This window comes from Schistocerca gregaria, chromosome 4 (genome assembly GCF_023897955.1).
Source record: "Schistocerca gregaria isolate iqSchGreg1 chromosome 4, iqSchGreg1.2, whole genome shotgun sequence".
Lineage (NCBI taxonomy): Eukaryota > Metazoa > Arthropoda > Insecta > Orthoptera > Acrididae > Schistocerca > Schistocerca gregaria.
The window spans coordinates 21,546,925-21,574,331 of NC_064923.1; positions in this window are offsets into that span (position 1 = coordinate 21,546,925).

Consider the following 27,407-nt stretch of genomic DNA (forward strand, 5'->3'; position numbering starts at 1 on the left):
CGGGATTGAATACAGCAGTCACCATGCGCACTTTCCTCCATGGGAGTAATGTCTCAAACAGTCTACGCTTTGATCGTTCCCTGGAAGACCAGTAGTAGCTCCGATGCACATATGGAGCCATTCGTTAATCTGTGGACTATCAGAGTGTTGATGAAACACAGTAATTGCATCGGGATTGAATACAACAGTCACCATGCGCTCTTTCCTCCATGGGAGTAATGTCTCAAACAGTCTACGCTTTGATCGTTCCCTAGGAGACCAGTAGTAGTTTCCGATGCACATCTGGAGGCATTCTGTAATCTGTGGACTATCAAAGTGTTGATGAAACACAGAAATTGCATCGGGATTGAATACAACAGTCACCATGCGCACTTTCCTCCATGAAGGTAATGTCTCAAACAGTCTACGCTTTGATCGTTCCTGGATGACCAGTAGTAGTTTCCGATGCACATCTGGAGCCATTCTGTAATCTGTGGACTATCAGAGTGTTGATGAAACACAGAAATTGCATCGGGATTGAATACAACAGTCACCATGCGCACTTTCCTCCTTGGGAGTAATGTCTCAAACAGTCTACGCTTTCATCGTCCCCTGGTACACCAGTGGTAGTTTCCGATGCACATCTGTAGGCATTCTGTAATCAGTTGACTATCAGAGTGTAGATGAAACCAAAATTGCATCGGGATTGAATACAACAGTTACCATGCGCACTTTCCTCCATGGAAGTAATTTCCCAAACAGTCTACGCTTTGATCGTTCCCAGGAAGACCAGTAGTAGTTTCCAATGCACATCTGGAGGCATTCTGTAATCTGTGGACTATCCGAGTGTTGATGAAACACAGAAATTGCATCGGGATTGAATACAACATTCACCATGCGCACTTTCCTCCATGGGAGTACTGTCTCAAACAGTCTACGCTTTGATCGTTCCCTGGAAGACCAGTAGTAGTTTCCGATGCACATCTGCAGGCATTCTGTAATCTGTGGACTATTAGAGTATTGATAAAACACAGAAATTGCATCGGGATCGAATACAACAGTCACCATGCGCTCTTTCCTCCATGGGAGTAATGTCTCAAACAGTCTACGCTTTGATCGTTCCCTAGGAGACCAGTAGTAGTTTCCGATGCACATCTGGAGGCATTCTGTAATCTGTGGACTATCAGAGTGTTGATGAAACCAAAATTGCATCGGGATTGAATACAACAGTCACCATGCGCACTTTCCTCCATGGGGGTAATGTCTCAAACAGTCTACGCTTTGATCGTTCAATGGAAGACCAGTAGTAGTTTCCGATGCACATCTGGAGCCATTCTGTAATCTGTGGACTATCTGAGTGTTGCTGAAACACAGATTTGGCATCGGGATTGAATACAACAGTCACCATGCGCTCTTTCCTCCATGGTAGTAATGTCTTAAAGAGTCTACGCTTTGATCGTTCCCTAGAAGACCAGTAGTAGTTTCCGATGCACATCTGGAGGCATTCTGTAATCTGTGGACTATCAGAGTGTTGATGAAACACAGAAATTGCATCGGGATTGAATACAGCAGTCACCATGCGCACTTTCCTCCATGGGAGTAATGTCTCAAACAGTCTACGCTTTGATCGTTCCCTGGAAGACCAGTAGTAGCTCCGATGCACATCTGGAGCCATTCGTTAATCTGTGGACTATCAGAGTGTTGATGAAACACAGTAATTGCATCGGGATTGAATACAACAGTCACCATGCGCTCTTACCTCCATGGGAGTAATGTCTCAAACAGTCTACGCTTTGATCGTTCCCTAGGAACCAGTAGTAGTTTCCGATGCACATCTGGAGGCATTCTGTAATCTGTGGACTATCAGAGTGTTGATGAAACACAGAAATTGCATCGGGATTGAATACAGCAGTCACCATGCGCACTTTCCTCCATGGGAGTAATGTCTCAAACAGTCTACGCTTTGATCGTTCCCTGGAAGGCCAGTAGTAGTTTCCAATGCACATCTGGAGGCATTCTGTAATCTGTGGACTATCTGAGTGATGATGAAACACAGTAATTGCATCGGGATTGAATACAACAGTCACCATGCGCACTTTCCTCCATGGGAGTAATGTCTCAAACAGTCTACGCTTTGATCGTTCCCTAGAAGACAAGTAGTAGTTTCCGATGCACATCTGTAGGCATTCTGAAATCAGTTGACTATCAGAGTGTAGATGAAACCAAAATTGCATCGGGATTGAATACAACAGTCACCATGCGCACTTTCCCCCATGGGAGTAATTTCCCAAACAGTCTAGGCTTTGATCGTTCCCAGGAAGACCAGTAGTAGTTTCCGATGCACATCTGCAGGCATTCTGTAATCTGTGGACTATCAGAGTATTGATAAAACACAGAAATTGCGTCGGGATCGAATACAACAGTCACCATGCGCTCTTTCCTCCATGGGAGTAATGTCTCAAAGAGTCTACGCTTTGATCGTTCCCTAGGAGACCAGTAGTAGTTTCCGATGCGCATCTGGAGGCATTCTGTAATCTGTGGACTATCAGAGTGTTGATGAAACCAAAATTGCATCGAGATTGAATACAACAGTCACCATGCGCACTTTCCTCCATGGGGGTAATGTCTCAAACAGTCTACGCTTTGATCGTTCCCTGGAAGACCAGTAGTAGTTTCCGATGCACATCTGGAGCCATTCTGTAATCTGTGGACTATCAGAGCGTTGATGAAACACAGTAATTGCATCGGGATTGAGTACAACAATCACCATGCGCACTTTCCTCCATGGGAGTAATGTCTCAAACAGTCTACGCTTTCATCGTTCCCAGGAAGACCAGTAGTAGTTTCCGATGCACATCTGGATGCATTCTGTAATCTGTGGACTATCAGTATGTTGATGAAAAACAGAAATTTCATCGGGATTGAATACAACAGCCACCATGCGCACTTTCCTCCATGGGAGTAATGTCTCAAACAGTCTAAGCTTTGATCGTTCCCTGGAAGACCAGTAGTAGTTTCCGATGCACATCTGGAGGCATTCTGTAATCTGTGGACTATCTGAGTGTTGCTGAAACACAGAATTGGCATCGGGATTGAATACAACAGTCACCATGCGCTCTTTCCTCCATGGGAGTAATGTCTTAAAGAGTCTACGCTTTGATCGTTCCCTAGAAGACCAGTAGTAGTTTCCGATGCACATCTGGAGGCATTCTGTAATCTGTGGACTATCAGAGTGTTGATGAAAGACAGAAATTGCATCGGGATTGAATACAGCAGTCACCATGCGCACTTTCCTCCATGGGAGTAATGTCTCAAACAGTCTACGCTTTGATCGTTCCCTGGAAGACCAGTAGTAGCTCCGATGCACATATGGAGCCATTCGTTAATCTGTGGACTATCAGAGTGTTGATGAAACACAGTAATTGCATCGGGATTGAATACAACAGTCACCATGCGCTCTTTCCTCCATGGGAGTAATGTCTCAAACAGTCTACGCTTTGATCGTTCCCTAGGAGACCAGTAGTAGTTTCCGATGCACATCTGGAGGCATTCTGTAATCTGTGGACTATCAAAGTGTTGATGAAACACAGAAATTGCATCGGGATTGAATACAACAGTCACCATGCGCACTTTCCTCCATGAAGGTAATGTCTCAAACAGTCTACGCTTTGATCGTTCCTGGATGACCAGTAGTAGTTTCCGATGCACATCTGGAGCCATTCTGTAATCTGTGGACTATCAGAGTGTTGATGAAACACAGAAATTGCATCGGGATTGAATACAACAGTCACCATGCGCACTTTCCTCCTTGGGAGTAATGTCTCAAACAGTCTACGCTTTCATCGTCCCCTGGTACACCAGTGGTAGTTTCCGATGCACATCTGTAGGCATTCTGTAATCAGTTGACTATCAGAGTGTAGATGAAACCAAAATTGCATCGGGATTGAATACAACAGTTACCATGCGCACTTTCCTCCATGGGAGTAATTTCCCAAACAGTCTACGCTTTGATCGTTCCCAGGAAGACCAGTAGTAGTTTCCAATGCACATCTGGAGGCATTCTGTAATCTGTGGACTATCCGAGTGTTGATGAAACACAGAAATTGCATCGGGATTGAATACAACATTCACCATGCGCACTTTCCTCCATGGGAGTACTGTCTCAAACAGTCTACGCTTTGATCGTTCCCTGGAAGACCAGTAGTAGTTTCCGATGCACATCTGCAGGCATTCTGTAATCTGTGGACTATTAGAGTATTGATAAAACACAGAAATTGCATCGGGATCGAATACAACAGTCACCATGCGCTCTTTCCTCCATGGGAGTAATGTCTCAAACAGTCTACGCTTTGATCGTTCCCTAGGAGACCAGTAGTAGTTTCCGATGCACATCTGGAGGCATTCTGTAATCTGTGGACTATCAGAGTGTTGATGAAACCAAAATTGCATCGGGATTGAATACAACAGTCACCATGCGCACTTTCCTCCATGGGGGTAATGTCTCAAACAGTCTACGCTTTGATCGTTCAATGGAAGACCAGTAGTAGTTTCCGATGCACATCTGGAGCCATTCTGTAATCTGTGGACTATCTGAGTGTTGCTGAAACACAGATTTGGCATCGGGATTGAATACAACAGTCACCATGCGCTCTTTCCTCCATGGGAGTAATGTCTTAAAGAGTCTACGCTTTGATCGTTCCCTAGAAGACCAGTAGTAGTTTCCGATGCACATCTGGAGGCATTCTGTAATCTGTGGACTATCAGAGTGTTGATGAAACACAGAAATTGCATCGGGATTGAATACAGCAGTCACCATGCGCACTTTCCTCCATGGGAGTAATGTCTCAAACAGTCTACGCCTTGATCGTTCCCTGGAAGACCAGTAGTAGCTCCGATGCACATCTGGAGCCATTCGTTAATCTGTGGACTATCAGAGTGTTGATGAAACACAGTAATTGCATCGGGATTGAATACAACAGTCACCATGCGCTCTTACCTCCATGGGAGTAATGTCTCAAACAGTCTACGCTTTGATCGTTCCCTAGGAACCAGTAGTAGTTTCCGATGCACATCTGGAGGCATTCTGTAATCTGTGGACTATCAAAGTATTGATGAAACACAGAAATTGCATCGGGATTGAATACAACAGTCACCATGCGCACTTTCCTCCATGAAGGTAATGTCTCAAACAGTCTACGCTTTGATCGTTCCTGGATGACCAGTAGTAGTTTCCGATGCACATCTGGAGCCATTCTGTAATCTGTGGACTATCAGAGTGTTGATGAAACACAGAAATTGCATCGGGATTGAATACAACAGTCACCATGCGCACTTTCCTCCTTGGGAGTAATGTCTCAAACAGTCTACGCTTTCATCGTCCCCTGGTACACCAGTGGTAGTTTCCGATGCACATCTGGAGGCATTCTGTAATCTGTGGACTATCAGAGTGTTGATGAAACACAGAAATTGCATCGGGATTGAATACAACATTCACCATGCGCACTTTCCTCCATGGGGGTAATGTCTCAAACAGTCTACGCTTTGATCGTTCAATGGAAGACCAGTAGTAGTTTCCGATGCACATCTGGAGCCATTCTGTAATCTGTGGACTATCAGAGTGTTGATGAAACACAGTAATTGCATCGGGATTGAGTACAACAATCACCATGCGCACTTTCCTCCATGGGAGTAATGTCTCAAACAGTCTACGCTTTCATCGTTCCCAGGAAGACCAGTAGTAGTTTCCGATGCACATCTGGATGCATTCTGTAATCTGTGGACTATCAGTATGTTGATGAAAAACAGAAATTGCATCGGGATTGAATACAACAGCCACCATGCGCACTTTCCTCCATGGGAGTAATGTCTCAAACAGTCTACGCTTTCATCGTTCCCTGGAAGATCAGTAGTAGTTTCCGATGCACATCTGGAGGCATTCTGTAATCTGTGGACTATCTGAGTGTTGCTGAAACACAGAATTGGCATCGGGATTGAATACAACAGTCACCATGCGCTCTTTCCTCCATGGGAGTAATGTCTTAAAGAGTCTCCGCTTTGATCGTTCCCTGGAAGACCAGTAGTAGCTCCGATGCACATCTGGAGCCTTTCGTTAATCTGTGGACCTTCAGAGTGTTGATGAAACACAGTAATTGCATCGGGATTGAATACAACAGTCACCATGCGCTCTTTCCTCCATGGGAGTAATGTCTCAAACAGTCTACGCTTTGATCGTTCCCTAGGAGACCAGTAGTAGTTTCCGATGCACATCTGGAGGCATTCTGTAATCTGTGGACTATCAGAGTGTTGATGAAACACAGATATTGCATCGGGATTGAATACAACAGTCACCATGCGCACTTTCCTCCATGGGGGTAATGTCTCAAACAGTCTACGCTTTGATCGTTCCCTGGAAGACCAGTAGTAGTTTCCGATGCACATCCGGAGCCATTCTGTAATCTGTGGACTATCAGAGTGTTGATGAAACACAGTAATTGCATCGGGATTGAATACAACAGTCACCATGCGCAATTTCCTCCTTGGGAGTAATGTCTCAAACAGTCTACGCTTTCATCGTCCCCTGGAAGACCAGTAGTAGTTTCCGATGCACATCTGGAGGCATTCTGTAATCTGTGGACTATCTGAGTGTTGCTGAAACACAGAATTGGCATCGGGATTGAATAAAACAGTCACCATGCGCTCTTTCCTCCATGGGAGTAATGTCTTAAAGAGTCTACGCTTTGATCGTTCCCTAGAAGACCAGTAGTAGTTTCCGATGCACATCCGGAGGCATTCTGTCATCTGTGGACTATCAGAGTGTTGATGAAACACAGAAATTGCATCGGGATTGAATACAGCAGTCACCATGCGCACTTTCCTCCATGGGAGTAATGTCTCAAACAGTCTACGCTTTGATCGTTCCCTAGGAGACCAGTAGTAGTTTCCGATGCACATCTGGAGGCATTCTGTAATCTGTGGACTATCAGAGTGTTGATGAAACACAGTAATTGCATCGGGATTGAATACAACAGTCACCATGAGCTCTTTCCTCCATGGAGTAATGTCTCAAAGAGTCTACGCTTTGATCGTTCCCTAGGAGACCAGTAGTAGTTTCCGATGCGCATCTGGAGGCATTCTGTAATCTGTGGACTATCAGAATGTTGATGAAAACAAAATTGCATCGCGATTGAATACAACAGTCACCATGCGCACTTTCCTCCATGGGAGTAATTTTCCAAACAGTCTAGGCTTTGATCGTCCCAGGAAGACCAGTAGTAGTTTCCGATGCACATCTGGAGGCATTCTGTAATCTGTGGACTATCAGAGTGTTGATGAAACACAGAAATTGTATCGGTATTGAATACAACAGTCACCATGCGCACTTTCCTCCATGGGGGTAATGTCTTAAACAGTCTACGCTTTGATCGTTTCCTGGAAGTCCACTAGTAGCTTCCGATCTACATCTGGAGCCATTCGTTAATCTGTGGACTATCAGAATGTTGATGAAACACAGAAATTGCATCAGGACTGAATACAACAGTCACCATGCGCACTTTCCTCCATGGGAGTAATGTCTCAAACAGTCTACGCTTTGATCGTTCCCTGGAAGACCAGTAGTAGTTTCCGATGCACATCTGGAGGCATTCTGTAATCTGTGGACTATATGAGTGTTGATGAAACACAGAAATTGCATCGGGATTGAATACAACAGTCACCATGCGCTCTTACCTCCATGGGAGTAATGTCTCAAAGAGTCTACGCTTTGATCGTTCCCTAGAAGACCTGTAGTAGTTTCCGATGCACATCTGGAGGCATTCTGTAATCTGTGGACTATCAGAGTGTTGATGAAACACAGTTATCGCATCGGGATTGAATGCAACAGTCACCATGCGCACTTTCCTCCACGCGAGTAATATCTCAAACAGCCTACGATTTGATCTTTCCCTGGAAGACCAGTAGTAGTTTCCGATGCACATCTGGAGCCATTCTGTAATCTGTGGACTATCAGACTGTTGATGAAACACAGAAATTGCATCGGGATTGAATACAACAGTCACCATGCGCACTTTCCTCCATGTGGGTTATGTCTCAAAGAGACATCGCTTTGATCGTTCCCTGGAAGACCAGTAGTAGGTTCCGATGCACATCTGGAGGCATTCTGTAATCTGTGGACTATCTGAGTGTTGATAAAACACAGAAATTGCATCGGGATTGAAAACAACAGTCACCAGGAGCACTTTCCTCGATGGGAGTAATGTCTCACACAGTGTACGCTTTGATCGTTCCCTGGAAGACCAGTAGTAGTTTCCGATGCACATCTGGAGGCATTCTGTAATCTGTGGACTTGCAAAGTGTTGACGAAACACAGAAATTGCAGCGGGATTGAATACAACAGTCACCATGCGCTCTTTCCTCCATGGGAGTAATGTCTCAAACAGTCTACGCTTTGATCGTTCCCTAGGAGACCAGTAGTAGTTCCCGATGCACATCTGGAAGCATTCTGTAATCTGTGGACTATCAGAGTGTTGATGAAACACAGAAATTGCATCGGGATTGAATACAACAGTCACCATGCGCGCTTTCCTCCATGGGAGTAATGTCTCAAAGAGTCTACGCTTTGATCGTTCCCTGGAAGAGCAGTAGTAGCTCCGATGCACATCTGGAGCCATTCGTTAATCTGTGGACTATCAGAGTGTTGATGAAACACAGTAATTGCATCGGGATTGAATACAACAGTCACCATGCGCTCTTTCCTCCATGGGAGTAATGTCTCAAACAGTCTACGCTTTGATCGTTCCCTAGGAGACCAGTAGTAGTTTCCGATGAACATCTGGAGGCATTCTGTAATCTGTAGACTATCAGAGTGTTGATAAAACCAAAATTGCATCGGGATTGAGTACAACAGTCACCATTCGCACTTTCCTCCATGGGAGTAATTTCCCAAACAGTCTACGCTTTGATCGTTCCCAGGAAGACCAGTAGTAGTTTCCGATGCACATCTGGAGGTATTCTGTAATCTGTGGACTATCAGAGTGTTGATGAAACACAGAAATTGCATCGGGATTGAATACAACAGTCACCATGCGCACTTTCCTCCATGGGGGTAATGTCTCAAACAGTCTACGCTTTGATCGTTCCCTGGAAGACCAGTAGTAGTTTCCGATGCACATCTGGAGCCATTCTGTAATCTGTGGACTATCAGAGTGTTGATGAAACACAGTAATTGCTTCGGGATTGAATACAACAGTCACCATGCGCACTTTCCTCCTTGGGAGTAATGTCTCAAACAGTCTACGCTTTCATCGTTCCCTGGAAGACCAGTAGTAGTTTCCGATGCACATCTGGAGGCATTCTGTAATCTGTGGACTATCTGAGTGTTGCTGTACACAGAATTGGCATCGGGATTGAATACAACAGTAACCATGCGCTCTTTCCTCCATGGGAGTAATATCTTAAAGAGTCTACGCTTTGATCGTTCCCTAGAAGACCAGTAGTAGTTTCCGATGCACATCTGGAGGCATTCTGTAATCTGTGGACTATCAGAGTGTTGATGAAACACAGAAATTGCATCGGGATTGAATACAGCAGTCACCATGCGCACTTTCCTCCATGGGAGTAATGTCTCAAACAGTCTACGCTTTGATCGTTCCCTGGAAGGCCAGTAGTAGTTTCCGATGCACATCTGGAGGCATTCTGTAATCTGTGGACTATCTGAGTGATGATGAAACACAGTAATTGCATCGGGATTGAATACAACAGTCACCATGGCCTCTTTCCTCCATGGGAGTAATGTCTCAAACAGTCTACGCTTTGATCGTTCCCTAGAAGACAAGTAGTAGTTTCCGATGCACATCCGTAGGCATTCTGTAATCAGTTGACTATCAGAGTGTAGATGAAACCAAAATGGCATCGGGATTGAATACAACAGTCACCATGCGCACTTTCCCCCATGGGAGTAATTTCCCAAACAGTCTAGGCTTTGATCGTTCCCAGGAAGACCAGTAGTAGTTTCCGATGCACATCTGGAGGCATTCTGTAATCTGTGGACTATCAGAGTGTAGATGAAACCAAAATTGCATCGGGATTGAATACAACAGTCACCATGCGCACTTTCCTCCATGGGAGTAATTTCCCAAACAGTCTACGCTTTGATCGTTCCCAGGAAGACCAGTAGTAGTTTCCGATGCACATCTGGAGCCATTCTGTAATCTGTGGACTATCAGAGTGTTGATGAAACACAGTAATTGCATCGGGATTGAGTACAACAATCACCATGCGCACTTTCCTCCATGGGAGTAATGTCTCAAACAGTCTACGCTTTCATCGTTCCCAGGAAGACCAGTAGTAGTTTCCTATGCACATCTGGATGCATTCTGTAATCTGTGGACTATCAGTATGTTGATGAAAAACAGAAATTGCATCGGGATTGAATACAACAGTCACCATGCGCTCTTTCCTCCATGGGAGTAATGTCTCAAACAGTCTACGCTTTGATCGTTCCCTAGGAGACCAGTAGTAGTTTCCGAAGCACATCTGGAGGCATTCTGTAATCTGTGGACTATCAGAGTGTTGATGAAACACAGAAATTGCATCGGGATTGAATACAACAGTCACCATGCGCACTTTCCTCCATGAAGGTAATGTCTCAAACAGTCTACGCTTTGATCGTTCCCTGGAAGACCAGTAGTAGTTTCCGATGCACATCTGGAGCCATTCTGTAATCTGTGGACTATCAGAGTGTTGATGAAACACAGTAATTGCATCGGGATTGAATACAACAGTCACCATGCGCACTTTCCTCCTTGGGAGTAATGTCTCAAACAGTCTACGCTTTCATCGTCCCCTGGTACACCAGTAAGAGTTTCCGATGCACATCTGTAGGCATTCTGTAATCAGTTGACTACCAGAGTGTAGATGAAACCAAAATTGCATCGGGATTGAATACAACAGTCACCATGCGCACTTTCCCCCATGGGAGTAATTTCCCAAACAGTCTAGGCTTTGATCGTTCCCAGGAAGGCCAGTAGTTGTTTCCGATGCACATCTGGAGGCATTCTGTAATCTGTGGACTATCAGAGTGTAGATGAAACCAAAATTGCATTGGGATTGAATACAACAGTTACCATGCGCACTTTCCTCCATGGGAGTAATTTCCCAAACAGTCTACGATTTGATCGTTCCCAGGAAGACCAGTAGTAGTTTCCAATGCACATCTGGAGGCATTCTGTAATCTGTGGACTATCAGAGTGTTGATGAAACACAGAAATTGCATCGGGATTGAATACAACATTCACCATGCGCACTTTCCTCCATGGGAGTACTGTCTCAAACAGTCTACGCTTTGATCGTTCCCTGGAAGACCAGTAGTAGTTTCCGATGCACATCTGCAGGCATTCTGTAATCTGTGGACTATCAGAGTATTGATAAAACACAGAAATTGCATCGGGATCGAATACAACAGTCACCATGCGCTCTTTCCTCCATGGGAGTAATGTCTCAAACAGTCTACGCCTTGATCGTTCCCTAGGAGACCAGTAGTAGTTTCCAATGCACATCTGGAGGCATTCTGTAATCTGTGGACTATCAGAGTGTTGATGAAACCAAAATTGCATCGGGATTGAATACAACAGTCACCATGCGCACTTTCCTCCATGGGGGTAATGTCTCAAACAGTCTACGCTTTGATCGTTCCCTGGAAGACCAGTAGTAGTTTCCGATGCACATCTGGAGCCATTCTGTAATCTGTGGACTATCAGAGTGTTGATGAAACACAGTAATTGCATCGGGATTGAGTACAACAATCACCATGCGCACTTTCCTCCATGGGAGTAATGTCTCAAACAGTCTACGCTTTCATCGTTCCCAGGAAGACCAGTAGTAGTTTCCGATGCACATCTGGATAAATTCTGTAATCTGTGGACTATCAGTATGTTGATGAAAAACAGAAATTGCATCGGGATTGAATACAACAGCCACCATGCGCACTTTCCTCCATGGGAGTAATGTCTCAAACAGTCTACGCTTTGATCGTTCCCTGGAAGACCAGTAGTAGTTTCCGATGCACATCTGGAGGCATTCTGTAATCTGTGGACCATCTGAGTGTTGCTGAAACACAGAATTGGCATCGGGATTGAATACAACAGTCACCATGCGCTCTTTCCTCCATGGGAGTAATGTCTTAAAGAGTCTACGCTTTGATCGTTCCCTAGAAGACCAGTAGTAGTTTCCGATGCACATCTGGAGGCATTCTGTAATCTGTGGACTATCAGAGTGTTGATGAAACACAGAAATTGCATCGGGATTGAATACAGCAGTCACCATGCGCACTTTCCTCCATGGGAGTAATGTCTCAAACAGTCTCCGCTTTGATCGTTCCCTGGAAGACCAGTAGTAGCTCCGATGCACATCTGGAGCCTTTCGTTAATCTGTGGACCTTCAGAGTGTTGATGAAACACAGTTATTGCATAGGGATTGAATACAACAGTCACCATGCGCTCTTTCCTCCATGGGAGTAATGTCTCAAACAGTCTACGCTTTGATCGTTCCCTAGGAGACCAGTAGTAGTTTCCGATGCACATCTGGAGGCATTCTGTAATCTGTGGACTATCAGAGTGTTGATGAAACACAGAAATTGCATCGGGATTGAATACAACAGTCACCATGCGCACTTTCCTCCATGGGGGTAATGTCTCAAACAGTCTACGCTTTGATCGTTCCCTGGAAGACCAGTAGTAGTTTCCGATGCACATCCGGAGCCATTCTGTAATCTGTGGACTATCAGAGTGTTGATGAAACACAGTAATTGCATCGGGATTGAATACAACAGTCACCATGCGCAATTTCCTCCTTGGGAGTAATGTCTCAAACAGTCTACGATTTGATCGTTCCCTAGGAGACCAGTAGTAGTTTCCGATGCACATCTGGAGGCATTCTGTAATCTGTGGACTATCAGAGTGTTGATGAAACACAGAAATTGCATCGGGATTGAATACAACAGTCACCATGCGCACTTTCCTCCATGGGGGTAATGTCTCAAACAGTCTACGCTTTGATCGTTCCCTGGAAGACCAGTAGTAGTTTCCGATGCACATCTGGAGCCATTCTGTAATCTGTGGACTATCAGAGTGTTGATGAAACACAGTAATTGCATCGGGATTAAATACAACAGTCACCATGCGCAATTTCCTCCTTGGGAGTAATGTCTCAAACAGTCTACGCTTTCATCGTCCCCTGGAAGACCAGTAGTAGTTTCCGATGCACATCTGGAGGCATTCTGTAATCTGTGGACTATCTGAGTGTTGCTGAAACACAGAATTGGCATCGGGATTGAATAAAACAGTCACCATGCGCTCTTTCCTCCATGGGAGTAATGTCTTAAAGAGTCTACGCTTTGATCGTTCCCTAGAAGACCAGTAGTAGTTTCCGATGCACATCTGGAGGCATTCTGTAATCTGTGGACTATCAGAGTGTTGATGAAACACAGAAATTGCATCGGGATTGAATACAGCAGTCACCATGCGCACTTTCCTCATTGGGAGTAATGTCTCAAACAGTCTACGATTTGATCGTTCCCTGGAAGGCCAACAGTAGTTTCCGATGCACATCTGGAGGCATTCTGTAATCTGTGGACTATCTGAGTGATGATGAAACACAGTAATTGCATCGGGATTGAATACAACAGTCACCATGCGCTCTTTCCTCCATGGGAGTAATGTCTCAAACAGTCTACGCTTTGATCGTTCCCTAGAAGACAAGTAGTAGTTTCCGATGCACAGCTGTAGGCATTCTGTAATCAGTTGACTATCAGAGTGTAGATGAAACCAAAATTGCATCGGGATTGAATACAACAGTCACCATGCGCACTTTCCCCCATGGGAGTAATTTCCCAAACAGTATAGGCTTTGATCGTTCCCAGGAAGACCAGTAGTAGTTTCCGATGCACATCTGGATGCATTCTGTAATCTGTGGACTATCAGCATGTTGATGAAAAACAGAAATTGCATCGGGATTGAATACAACGGCCACCATGCGCACTTTCCTCCATGGGAGTAATGTCTCAAACAGTCTACGCTTTGATCGTTCCCTGGAAGACCAGTAGTAGTTTCCGATGCACATCTGGAGGCATTCTGTAATCTGTGGACTATCTGAGTGTTGCTGAAACACAGAATTGGCATCGGGATTGAATACAACAGTCACCATGCGCTCTTTCCTCCATGGGAGTAATGTCTTAAAGAGTCTACGCTTTGATCGTTCCCTACAAGACCAGTAGTAGTTTCCGATGCACATCTGGAGGCATTCTGTAATCTGTGGACTATCAGAGTGTTGATGAAACACAGAAATTGCATCGGGATTGAATACAGCAGTCACCATGCGCACTTTCCTCCATGAAAGTAATGTCACAAACAGTCTACGCTTTCATCGTTCCCTGGAAGACCAGTAGTAGCTCCGATGCACATCTGGAGCCATTCGTTAATCTGTGGCCTATCAGAGTGTTGATGAAACACAGTAATTGCTTCGGGATTGAATACAACAGTCACCATGCGCTCTTTCCTCCATGGGAGTAATGTCTCAAACAGTCTACGCTTTGATCGTTCCCTAGGAGACCAGTAGTAGTTTCCGATGCATATCTGGAGGCATTCTGTAATCTGTGGACTATCAGAGTGTTGATGAAACACAGAAATTGCATCGGGATTGAATACAGCAGTCACCATGCGCACTTTCCTCCATGGGAGTAATGTCTCAAACAGTCTACGATTTGATCGTTCCCTGGAAGGCCAGTAGTAGTTTCCGTTGCACATCTGGAGGCATTCTGTAATCTGTGGACTATCTGAGTGATGATGAAACACAGTAATTGCATCGGGATTGAATACAACAGTCACCATGCGCTCTTTCCTCCATGGGAGTAATGTCTCAAAGAGTCTACGCTTTGATCGTTCCCTAGAAGACAAGTAGTAGTTTCCGATGCACATCTGTAGGCATTCTGTAATCAGTTGACTATCAGAGTGTAGATGAAACCAAAATTGCATCGGGATTGAATACAACAGTCACCATGCGCACTTTCCCCCATGGGAGCAATTTCCCAAACAGTATAGGCTTTGATCGTTCCCAGGAAGACCAGTAGTAGTTTCCGATGCACATCTGGAGGCATTCTGTAATCAGTGGACTATCAGAGTGTTGATGAAACACAGTAATTGCATCGGGATTGAGTACAACAATCACCATGCGCACTTTCCTCCATGGGAGTAATGTGTCAAACAGTCTACGCTTTCATCGTTCCCAGGAAGACCAGTAGTAGTTTCCGATGCACATCTGGATGCATTCTGTAATCTGTGGACTATCAGTATGTTGATGAAAAACAGAAATTGCATCGGGATTGAATACAACAGCCACCATGCGCACTTTCCTCCATGGGAGTAATGTCTCAAACAGTCTACGCTTTGATCGTTCCCTGGAAGACGAGTAGTAGTTTCCGATGCACATCTGGAGGCATTCTATAATCTGTGGCCTATCTGAGTGTTGCTGAAACACAGAATTGGCATCGGGATTGAATACAACAGTCACCATGCGCACTTTCCCCCATGGGAGTAATTTCCCAAACAGTCTAGGCTTTGATCGTTCCCAGGAAGACCAGTAGTAGCTTCCGATGCACATCTTTAGGCATTCTGTAATCTGTAGACTATCAGAGTGTAGATGAAACCAAAATTGCTTCGGGATTGAATACAACAGTCACCATGCGCACTTTCCTCCATGGGAGTAATGTCTCAAACAGTCTACGCTTTGATCGTTCCCTGGAAGACCAGTAGTAGTTTCCGATGCACATCTGCAGGCATTCTGTAACCTGTGGATTATCAGAGTATTGATAAAACACAGAAATTGCATCGGGATCGAATACAACAGTCACCATGCGCACTTTCCTCCATGGGAGTAATGTCTCAAACAGTCTACGCTTTGATCGTTCCCTAGGAGACCAGTAGTAGTTTCCGATGCACATCTGGAGGCATTCTGTAATCTGTGGACTATTAGAGTGTTGATGAGACCAAAATTGCATCGGGATTGAATACAACAGTCACCATGCGCACTTTCCTCCATGGGGGTAATGTCTCAAACAGTCTACGCTTTGATCGTTCCCTGGAAGACCAGTAGTAGTTTCCGATGCACATCTGGAGCCATTCTGTAATCTGTGGACTATCAGAGTGTTGATGAAACACAGTAATTGCATCGGCATTGAGTACAACAATCACCATGCGCACTTTCCTCCATGGGAGTAATGTCTCAAACAGTCTACGCTTTCATCGTTCCCAGGAAAACCAGTAGTAGGTTCCGATGCACATCTCGATGCATTCTGTAATCTGTGGACTATCAGAATGTTGATGAAACACAGAAATTGCATCGGGATTGAATACAACAGTCACCATGCGCACTTTCCTCCATGGGAGTAATGTCTCAAACAGTCTACGCTTTGATCGTTCCCTGGAAGACCAGTAGCAGTTTCCGATGCACATCTGGAGGCATTCTGTAATCTGTGGACTATCTGAGTGTTGATGTAACACAGAAATTGCATCGGGATTGAATACAACAGTCACCATGCGCTCTTTCCTCCATGGGAGTAATGTCTCAAAGAGTCTACGCTTTGATCGTTCCCTAGAAGACCAGTAGTAGTTTCCGATGCACGTCTGGAGGAATTCTGTAATCTGTGGACTATCAGAGTGTTGATGAAACACAGAAATTGCATCGGGATTGAATACAGCAGTCAACATGCGCACTTTCCTCCATGGGAGAAATGTCTCAAACAGTCTACGATTTGATCGTTCCCTGGAAGACCAGTAGTAGTTTCCGATGCACATCTGGAGGCATTCTGTAATCTGTAAACTATCTGAGTGTTGATGAAACACAGATATTGCATCGGGATTGAATACAACAGTCACCATGCGCTCTTTCCTCCATGGGAGTAATGTCTCAAACAGTCTACGCTTTGATCGTTCCCTAGAAGACAAGTAGTAGTTTCCGATGTACATCTGGAGGCATTCTGTAATCTGTGGACTATCAGAGTTTAGATGAAACCAAAATTACATCGGAATTGAATACAACAGTCACCATGCGCACTTTCTTCCATGGGAGTAATTTCCCAAACAGTCTACGCTTTGATCGTTCAAAGGAAGACCAGTAGTAGTCTCCGATGCACATCTGCAGGCATTCTGTAATCTGTGGACTAATATAGTGTTGATGAAACACAGAAATTGCATCGGGATTGAATACAACATTCACCATGCGCACTTTCCTCCATGGGAGTAATGTCTCAAGCAGTCTACGCTTTGATCGTTCCCTGGAAGACCAGTAGTAGTCTCCGATGCACATCTGGAGGCTTTCTGTAATCTGTGGACTATCAGAGTGTTGACGAAACACAGAGATTGCATCGGGATTGAATACAACAGTCACCATGCGCACTTACCTCCATCGGAGTAATGTCTCAAACAGTCTACGTTTTGATCGTTCCCTGGAAGACCATTAGTAGTTTACGATGCACATCTGGAGCCATTCGTTAATCTGCGGACTATCAGAGTGTTGTTGAAACACAGTAATTGCATCGGGATTGAATACAACAGTCACCATGTGCACTTTCCTCCAAGGGAGTAATGTCTCAAACAGTCTACGATTTCATCGTTCCCTGGAAGACCAGTAGTAGTTACCGAAGCACATCTGGAGGCATTCTGTAATCTGAGGACTATCAGAATGTTGATGAAACACAGAAATTGCATCCGGATTGAATACATTAGTCACCATGCGCACTTTCTCCATGGGAGTAAAGTCTCAAACAGTCTACGCTTTGATCGTTCCCTGGAAGACCAGTAGTAGTTTCCGATGCACATCTGGAGGCATTCTGTAATCTGTGGACTATCTGAGTGTTGATGAAACACAGAAATTGCGTCGGGATTGAATACAACTGTTACCATACGCACTTTCCTCCATGGGAGTAATGTCTCAAACAGTCTACGCTTTGATCGTTCCCTGGAAGACCAGTAGCAGTTTCCGATGCACATCTGGAGGCATTCTGTAATCTGTGGACTATCTGAGTGTTGATGTAACACAGAAATTGCATCGGGATTGAATACAACAGTCACCATGCGCTCTTTCCTCCATGGGAGTAATGTCTCAAAGAGTCTACGCTTTGATCGTTCCCTAGAAGACCAGTAGTAGTTTCCGATGCACGTCTGGAGGAATTCTGTAATCTGTGGACTATCAGAGTGTTGATGAAACACAGAAATTGCATCGGGATTGAATACAGCAGTCAACATGCGCACTTTCCTCCATGGGAGAAATGTCTCAAACAGTCTACGATTTGATCGTTCCCTGGAAGACCAGTAGTAGTTTCCGATGCACATCTGGAGGCATTCTGTAATCTGTAAACTATCTGAGTGTTGATGAAACACAGATATTGCATCGGGATTGAATACAACAGTCACCATGCGCTCTTTCCTCCATGGGAGTAATGTCTCAAACAGTCTACGCTTTGATCGTTCCCTAGAAGACAAGTAGTAGTTTCCGATGTACATCTGGAGGCATTCTGTAATCTGTGGACTATCAGAGTTTAGATGAAACCAAAATTACATCGGAATTGAATACAACAGTCACCATGCGCACTTTCTTCCATGGGAGTAATTTCCCAAACAGTCTACGCTTTGATCGTTCAAAGGAAGACCAGTAGTAGTCTCCGATGCACATCTGCAGGCATTCTGTAATCTGTGGACTAATATAGTGTTGATGAAACACAGAAATTGCATCGGGATTGAATACAACATTCACCATGCGCACTTTCCTCCATGGGAGTAATGTCTCAAGCAGTCTACGCTTTGATCGTTCCCTGGAAGACCAGTAGTAGTCTCCGATGCACATCTGGAGGCTTTCTGTAATCTGTGGACTATCAGAGTGTTGACGAAACACAGAGATTGCATCGGGATTGAATACAACAGTCACCATGCGCACTTACCTCCATCGGAGTAATGTCTCAAACAGTCTACGTTTTGATCGTTCCCTGGAAGACCATTAGTAGTTTACGATGCACATCTGGAGCCATTCGTTAATCTGCGGACTATCAGAGTGTTGTTGAAACACAGTAATTGCATCGGGATTGAATACAACAGTCTCCATGCGCACTTTCCTCCATGGGGGTAATGTCTCAAACAGTCTACGCTTTGATCGTTCCCTGGAAGACCAGTAGTAGTTTCCGATGCACATCTGGAGCCATTCTGTAATCTGTGGACTATCAGAGTGTTGATGAAACACAGTAATTGCATCGGGATTGAATACAGCAGTCACCATGCGCACTTTCCTCCATGGGAGTAATGTCTCAAACAGTCTACGCTTTCATCGTTCCCAGGAAGACCAGTAGTAGTTTCCGATGCACATCTGGATGCATTCTGTAATCTGTGGACTATCAGTATGTTGATGAAAAACAGAAATTGCATCGGGATTAAATACAACAGCCACCATGCGCACTTTCCTCCATGGGAGTAATGTCTCAAACAGTCTACGCTTTGATCGTTCCCTGGAAGACCAGTAGAAGTTTCCGATGCACATCTGGAGGCATTCTGTAATCTGTGGACTATCTGAGTGTTGCTGAAACACAGAATTGGCATCGGGGTTGAATACAACAGTCACCATGCGCTCTTTCCTCCATGGGAGTAATGTCTTAAAGAGTCTACGCTTTGATCGTTCCCTAGAAGACCAGTAGTAGTTTCCGATGCACATCTAGAGGCATTCTGTAATTTGTGGACTATCAGAGTGTTGATGAAACACAGAAATTGCATCGGGATTGAATACAGCAGTCACCATGCGTACTTTCCTCCATGGGAGTAATGTCTCAAACAGTCTCCGCTTTGATCGTTCCCTGGAAGACCAGTAGTAGCTCCGATGCACATCTGGAGCCTTTCGTTAATCTGTGGACCTTCAGAGTGTTGATGAAACACAGTAATTGCATCGGGATTGAATACAACAGTCACCATGCGCTCTTTCCTCCATGGGAGTAATGTCTCAAACAGTCTACGCTTTGATCGTTCCCTAGGAGACCAGTAGTAGTTTCCGATGCACATCTGGAGGCATTCTGTAATCTGTGGACTATCAGAGTGTTGATGAAACACAGAAATTGCATCGGGATTGAATACAACAGTCACCATGCGCACTTTCCTCCATGGGGGTAATGTCTCAAACAGTCTACGCTTTGATCGTTCCCTGGAAGACCAGTAGTAGTTTCCGATGAACATCCGGAGCCATTCTGTAATCTGTGGACTATCAGAGTGTTGATGAAACACAGTAATTGCATCGGGATTGAATACAACAGTCACCATGCGCAATTTCCTCCTTGGGAGTAATGTCTCAAAGAGTCTACGCTTTCATCGTCCCCTGGAAGACCAGTAGTAGTTTCCGATGCACATCTGGAGGCATTCTGTAATCTGTGGACTATCTGAGTGTTGCTGAAACACAGAATTGGCATCGGGATTGAATAAAACAGTCACCATGCGCTCTTTCCTCCATGGGAGTAATGTCTTAAAGAGTCTACGCTTTGATCGTTCCCTAGAAGACCAGTAGTAGTTTCCGATGCACATCTGGAGGCATTCTGTAATCTGTGGACTATCAGAGTGTTGATGAAACACATAAATTGCATCGGGATTGAATACAGCAGTCACCATGCGCACTTTCCTCCATGGGAGTAATGTCTCAAACAGTCTACGCTTTGATCGTTACCTAGGAGACCAGTAGTAGTTTCCGATGCACATCTGGAGGCATTCTGTAATCTGTGGACTATCAGAGTGTTGATGAAACACAGTAATTGCATCGGGATTGAATACAACAGTCACCATGCGCTCTTTCCTCCATCGGAGTAATGTCTCAAACAGTCTACGCTTTGATCGTTCCCTAGGAGACCAGTAGTAGTTTCCGATGCACATCTGGAGGCATTCTGTAATCTGTGGACTATCAGAGTGTTGATGAAACACAGAAATTGCATCGGGATTGAATACAACAGTCACCATGCGCACTTTCCTCCATGGGGGTAATGTCTCAAACAGTCTACGCTTTGATCGTTCCCAGGAAGACCAGTAGTAGTTTCCGATGCACATCTGGAGCCATTCTGTAATCTGTGGACTATCAGAGTGTTGATGAAACACAGTAATAGCATCGGGATTGAATACAACAGTCACCATGCGCACTTTCCTCCTTGGGAGTAATGCCTCAAACAGTCTACGCTTTGATCGTTCCCTGGAAGACCAGTAGTAGTTTCCGATGCACATCTGCAGGCATTCTGTAATCTGTGGACTATCAGAGTATTGATAAAACACAGAAATTGCATCGGGATCGAATACAACAGTCACCATGCGCTCTTTCCTCCATGGGAGTACAGTCTCAAACAGTCTACGCTTTGATCGTTCCCTAGGAGACCAGTAGTAGTTTCCGATGCACATCTGGAGGCATTCTGTAATCTGTGGACTATCAGAGTGTTGATGAAACCAAAATTGCATCGGGATTGAATACAACAGTCACCATGCGCACTTTCCTCCATGGGGGTAATGTCTCAAACAGTCTACGCTTTGATCGTTCCCTGGAAGACCAGTACTAGTTTCCGATGCACATCTGGAGCCATTCTGTAATCTGTGGACTATCAGAGTGTTGATGAAACACAGTAATTGCATCGGGATTGAGTACAACAATCACCATGCGCACTTTCCTCCATGGGAGTAATGTCTCAAACAGTCTACGCTTTCATCGTTCCCAGGAAGACCAGTAGTAGTTTCCGATGCACATCTGGATGCATTCTGTAATCTGTGGACTATCAGTATGTTGATGAAAAACAGAAATTGCATCGGGATTGAATACAACAGCCACCATGCGCACTTTCCTCCATGGGAGTAATGTCTCAAACAGTCTACGCTTTGATCGTTCCCTGGAAGACCAGTAGTAGTTTCCGATGCACATCTGGAGGCATTCTGTAATCTGTGGACTATCTGAGTGTTGCTGAAACACAGAATTGGCATCGGGATTGAATACAACAGTCACCATGCGCTCTTTCCTCCATGGGAGTAATGTCTTAAAGAGTCTACGCTTTGATCGTTCCCTAGAAGACCAGTAGTAGTTTCCGATGCACATCTGGAGGCATTCTGTAATCTGTGGACTATCAGAGTGTTGATGAAACACAGAAATTGCATCGGGATTGAATACAGCAGTCACCATGCGCACTTTCCTCCATGAAAGTAATGTCTCAAACAGTCTACGCTTTGATCGTTCCCTGGAAGACCAGTAGTAGCTCCGATGCACATCTGGAGCCATTCGTTAATCTGTGGACTATCAGAGTGTTGATGAAACACAGTAATTGCATCGGGATTGAATACAACAGTCACCATGCGCTCTTTCCTCCATGGGAGTAATGTCTCAAACAGTCTACGCTTTGATCGTTCCCTAGGAGACCAGTAGTAGTTTCCGATGCACATCTGGAGGCATTCTGTAATCTGTGGACTATCAGAGTGTTGATGAAACACAGAAATTGCATCGGGACTGAATACAACAGTCACCATGCGCACTTTCCTCCATGGGGGTAATGTCTCAAACAGTCTACGCTTTGATCGTTCCCTGGAAGACCAGTAGTAGTTTCCGATGCACATCTGGAGCCATTCTGTAATCTTTGGACTATCAGAGTGTTGATGAAACACAGTAATTGCATCGGGATTGAATACAACAGTCACGATGCGCAATTTCCTCCTTGGGAGTAATGTCTCAAACAGTCTACGCTTTCATCGTTCCCTGGAAGACCAGTAGTAGTTTCCGATGCACATCTGGAGGCATTCTGTAATCTGTGGACTATCTGAGTGTTGCTGAAACACAGAATTGGCATCGGGATTGAATAAAACAGTCACCATGCGCTCTTTCCTCCATGGGAGTAATGTCTTAAAGAGTCTACGCTTTGATCGTTCCCTAGAAGACCAGTAGTAGTTTCCGATGCACATCTGGAGGCATTCTGTAATCTGTGGACTATCAGAGTGTTGATGAAACACAGTAATTGCATCGGGATTGAATACAACAGTCACCATGCGCACTTTCCTCCTTGGGAGTAATGTCTCAAACAGTCTACGCTTTGATCGTTCCCTGGAAGACCAGTAGTAGTTTCCGATGCACATCTGCAGGCATTCTGTAATCTGTGGACTATCAGAGTATTGATAAAACACAGAAATTGCATCGGGATCGAATACAACAGTCACCATGCGCTCTTTCCTCCATGGGAGTACAGTCTCAAACAGTCTACGCTTTGATCGTTCCCTAGGAGACCAGTAGTAGTTTCCGATGCACATCTGGAGGCATTCTGTAATCTGTGGACTATCAGAGTGTTGATGAAATCAAAATTGCATCGGGATTGAATACAACAGTCACCATGCGCACTTTCCTCCATGGGGGTAATGTCTCAAACAGTCTACGCTTTGATCGTTCCCTGGAAGACCAGTAGTAGTTTCCGATGCATATCTGGAGCCATTCTGTAATCTGTGGACTATCAGAGTGTTGATGAAACACAGTAATTGCATCGGGATTGAGTACAACAATCACCATGCGCACTTTCCTCCATGGGAGTAATGTCTCAAACAGTCTACGCTTTCATCGTTCCCAGGAAGACCAGTAGTAGTTTCCGATGCACATCTGGATGCATTCTGTAATCTGTGGACTATCAGTATGTTGATGAAAAACAGAAATTGCATCGGGATTGAATACAACAGCCACCATGCGCACTTTCCTCCATGGGAGTAATGTCTCAAACAGTCTACGCTTTGATCGTTCCCTGGAAGACCAGTAGTAGTTTCCGATGCACATCTGGAGGCATTCTGTAATCTGTGGACTATCAGAGTGTTGATGAAACCAAAATTGCATCGGGATTGAATACAACAGTCACCATGCGCACTTTCCTCCATGGGGGTAATGTCTCAAACAGTCTACGCTTTGATCGTTCCCTGGAAGACCAGTAGTAGTTTCCGATGCATATCTTGAGCCATTCTGTAATCTGTGGACTATCAGAGTGTTGATGAAACACAGTAATTGCATCGGGATTGAGTACAACAATCACCATGCGCACTTTCCTCCATGGGAGTAATGTCTCAAACAGTCTACGCTTTCATCGTTCCCAGGAAGACCAGTAGTAGTTTCCGATGCACATCTGGATGCATTCTGTAATCTGTGGACTATCAGTATGTTGATGAAAAACAGAAATTGCATCGGGATTGAATACAACAGCCACCATGCGCACTTTCCTCCATGGGAGTAATGTCTCAAACAGTCTACGCTTTGATCGTTCCCTGGAAGACCAGTAGTAGTTTCCGATGCACATCTGGAGGCATTCTGTAATCTGTGGACTATCTGAGTGTTGCTGAAACACAGAATTGGCATCGGGATTGAATACAACAGTCACCATGCGCTCTTTCCTCCATGGGAGTAATGTCTTAAAGAGTCTACGCTTTGATCGTTCCCTAGAAGACCAGTAGTAGTTTCCGATGCACATCTGGAGGCATTCTGTAATCTGTGGACTATCAGAGTGTTGATGAAACACAGAAATTGCATCGGGATTGAATACAGCAGTCACCATGCGCACTTTCCTCCATGAAAGTAATGTCTCAAACAGTCTACGCTTTGATCGTTCCCTGGAAGACCAGTAGTAGCTCCGATGCACATCTGGAGCCATTCGTTAATCTGTGGACTATCAGAGTGTTGATGAAACACAGTAATTGCATCGGGATTGAATACAACAGTCACCATGCGCTCTTTCCTCCATGGGAGTAATGTCTCAAACAGTCTACGCTTTGATCGTTCCCTAGGAGACCAGTAGTAGTTTCCGATGCACATCTGGAGGCATTCTGTAATCTGTGGACTATCAGAGTGTTGATGAAACACAGAAATTGCATCGGGATTGAATACAACAGTCACCATGCGCACTTTCCTCCATGGGGGTAATGTCTCAAACAGTCTACGCTTTGATCGTTCCCTGGAAGACCAGTAGTAGTTTCCGATGCACATCGGGAGCCATTCTGTAATCTGTGGACTATCAGAGTGTTGATGAAACACAGTAATTGCATCGGGATTGAATACAACAGTCACCATGCGCAATTTCCTCCTTGGGAGTAATGTCTCAAACAGTCTACGCTTTCATCGTCCTCTGGAAGACCAGTAGTAGTTTCCGATGCACATCTGGAGGCATTCTGTAATCTGTGGACTATCTGAGTGTTGCTGAAACACAGAATTGGCATCGGGATTGAATAAAACAGTCACCATGCGCTCTTTCCTCCATGGGAGTAATGTCTTAAAGACTCTACGCTTTGATCGTTCCCTAGAAGACCAGTAGTAGTTTCCGATGCACATCTGGAGGGATTCTGTAATCTGTGGACTATCAGAGTGTTGATGAAACACAGAAATTGCATCGGGATTGAATACAGCAGTCACCATGCGCACTTTCCTCCATGGGAGTAATGTCTCAAACAGTCTACGATTTGATCGTTCCCTGGAAGGCCAGTAGTAGTTTCCGATGCACATCTGGAGGCATTCTGTAATCTGTGGACTATCTGAGTGATGATGAAACACAGTAATTGCATCGGGATTGAATACAACAGTCACCATGCGCTCTTTCCTCCATGGGAGTAATGTCTCAAACAGTCTACGCTTTGATCGTTCCCTAGAAGACAAGTAGTAGTTTCCGATGCACATCTGTAGGCATTCTGTAATCAGTTGACTATCAGAGTGTAGATGAAACCAAAATTGCATCGGGATTGAATACAACAGTCACCATGCGCACTTTCCCCAATTGGAGTAATTTCCCAAACAGTCTAGGCTTTGATCGTTCCCAGGAAGACCAGTAGTAGTTTCCGATGCACATCTGGAGGCATTCTGTAATCAGTGGACTATCAGAGTGTTGATGAAACACAGTAATTGCATCGGGATTGAGTACAACAATCAGCATGCGCACTGTCCTCCATGGGAGTAATGTCTCAAACAGTCTACGCTTTCATCGTTCCCAGGAAGACCAGTAGTAGTTTCCGATGCACATCTGGATGCATTCTGTAATCTGTGGACTATCAGTATGTTGATGAAAAACAGAAATTGCATCGGGATTGAATACAACAGCCACCATGCGCACTTTCCTCCATGGGAGTAATGTCTCAAACAGTCTACGATTTGATCGTTCCCTGGAAGACGAGTAGTAGTTTCCGATGCACATCTGGAGGCATTCTGTAATCTGTGGACTATCTGAGTGTTGCTGAAACACAGAATTGGCATCGGGATTGAATACAACAGTCACCATGCGCACTTTCCCCCATGGGAGTAATTTCCCAAACATTTTAGGCTTTGATCGTTCCCAGGAACACCAGTAGTAGCTTCCGATGCACATCTTTAGGCATTCTGTAATCTGTAGACTATCAGAGTGTAGATGAAACCAAAATTGCTTCGGGATTGAATACAAAAGTCACCATGCGCACTTTCCTCCATGGGAGTAATTTCCCAAACAGTCTACGCTTTGATCGTTCCCAGGAAGACCAGTAGTAGTTTCCGATGCACATCTGGAAGCATTCTGTAATCTGTGGACTATCAGAGTGTTGACGAAACACAGAAATTGCATCGGGATTGAATACAACATTCACCATGCGCACTTTCCTCCATGGGAGTAATGTCTCAAACAGTCTACGCTTTGATCGTTCCCTGGAAGACCAGTAGTAGTTTCCGATGCACATCTGCAGGCATTCTGTAACCTGTGGATTATCAGAGTATTGATAAAACACAGAAATTGCATCGGGATCGAATACAACAGTCACCATGCGCTCTTTCCTCCATGGGAGTAATGTCTCAAACAGTCTACGCTTTGATCGTTCCCTAGGAGACCAGTAGTAGTTTCCGATGCACATCTGGAGGCATTCTGTAATCTGTGGACTATCAGAGTGTTGATGAAACACAGAAATTGCATCGGGATTGAATACAACAGTCACCATGCGCACTTTCCTCCATGGGGGTAATGTCTCAAACAGTCTACGCTTTGATCGTTCCCTGGAAGACCAGTAGTAGTTTCCGATGCACATCTGGAGCCATTCTGTAATCTGTGGACTATCAGAGTGTTGATGAAACACAGTAATTGCATCGGGATTGAATACAACAGTCACCATGCGCACTTTCCTCCTTGGGAGTAATGTCTCAAACAGTCTACCCTTTGATCGTTCCCTGGAAGACCAGTAGTAGTTTCCGATGCACATCTGCAGGCATTCTGTAATCTGTGGACTATCAGAGTATTGATAAAACACAGAAATTGCATCGGGATCGAATACAACAGTCACCATGCGCTCTTTCCTCCATGGGAGTACAGTCTCAAACAGTCTACGCTTTGATTGTTCCCTAGGAGACCAGTAGTAGTTTCCGATGTACATCTG